The sequence below is a fragment of the Tachyglossus aculeatus genome, chromosome 21, assembly GCF_015852505.1.
Source record: "Tachyglossus aculeatus isolate mTacAcu1 chromosome 21, mTacAcu1.pri, whole genome shotgun sequence".
In the NCBI taxonomy this organism is placed as follows: Eukaryota; Metazoa; Chordata; class Mammalia; order Monotremata; family Tachyglossidae; genus Tachyglossus; species Tachyglossus aculeatus.
Window position 1 is genome coordinate 33,451,153 of NC_052086.1, and position 1,442 is coordinate 33,452,594.

Here is a 1,442-nt window from a genome sequence, read left to right on the forward strand (position 1 = left end):
GCAGATGAAAGTAATTTTTTTTTTGTTTTATTTTCAAAAAAACCTGGGAAAGAGCATGGATCCGGGAGTTAGAAGATCTGGGTTCTAATTCTGGCTCTGCCACTTGCCTGCTGTGGGATCTTGGGCATATCACTTCTCTGTTTCTTGATTTCCTCACCTACAAAATGGACATTCAATAATCATTCCCCCTCCTACTTAGACTGTGAGCCTCATATGGGACAGGAACTGTGCCTGACTTGATTATCTTATATTTATCTACCCCAGGGCATAGTGTATGGAACATAATAAGTGCTATATTCCCTCTCAGGGTTACCCCTGGAGAGTTCTCAGTACTCTACCAGTCTCAACTACAGGAGGGAGAGTCACACAGAGGCATATCCATTTCATTCCTAACCTGGGCAGTGGCTAGCGATTGGAAAGCAATCTGCTACAAGTCAAAACTCACCTGTGCTGGGCAGCAGCAGCATGCGAGAGAATCAAGGGTGAAGACTAAAGTTTACTGCGTGGAAAGAGGCAAAGGTAAACCACTTCTGTATTTTTACCAAGAAAACTCTATGGATCCACTACTGAAATGATTGCAGATGGAGGTGGGGCGCTCTGGGAGAGATGTGTCCATGGCATCGCTATGGGTCAAAGATGACTCAACAGCATTAGACAAGTGCTATACGCTCTTTCTTTGAAGGGAATGGTCTACCAACTCCATTGCATTCTTCTAAGTGCTTGGTACAGTGCTCTGCACACTGTAAGCACTCAATAAATACCATTCATTAACAAGTATCATAATGAATTCATTAAACAACTCACCACGGATCAGAGGCCCAATATCGACACTTGACTATCGACTGACCATCTGTTGGATGCAGAGCTTGGAAACCATACAGACCAATCAATCGATGGCAATTACTGATCATTTCCAGGAACAGAGCACTGTCCTGCCCTTGAAGTGCTTACTTGGGAAGACAGCAAACATCAATTGATGAATGTGCCCCAGCTAGGCATGAAAGAATATACATAAATCACAAACCAGTGTCTAATCAATCGATAAGCCCAAACCTTTAATGACGGCATTAGCCTCGATTCATCTCTCTCATTCAAACCTCATACCCAATCTGTCACCAAATCCTGTCAATTCAACCTTCATGACATTGATAAAATCTGCCCTTTCCTCTCCATCCAAACAGCTACGATGCTAATCCAGGCATTTTTCCTAGCATTCAATCAATTCATGGTATTCGTTCATTCAATCATATTCACTGAGCACTGCACTAAACACTTGAGCGAATACAATACACATCACCAACATGGTATTTATTGAGCACTTACTGTGTTCAAAGCACTGTACTAAATTCATTCATTCAATCGTATTCACTCATTCAATTGTATTTATTGAGTGCTTACTGTGTGCAGAGCACTGTACTAAGTGCTTGGAAGAGTATAATACA

At 41.9% G+C, this 1,442-nt stretch overlaps 1 non-coding gene across 1 annotated transcript; it reads left to right on the forward strand.

Moving 5' to 3' along the window:
- Positions 1 to 297: 297 nt before the first annotated feature.
- Positions 298 to 435, forward strand: LOC119943115. Its single transcript, XR_005455595.1, has one exon. It is a non-coding gene; the product is annotated as a small nucleolar RNA SNORA7 (small nucleolar RNA).
- The last annotated feature ends 1,007 nt before the right edge of the window (positions 436 to 1,442 follow it).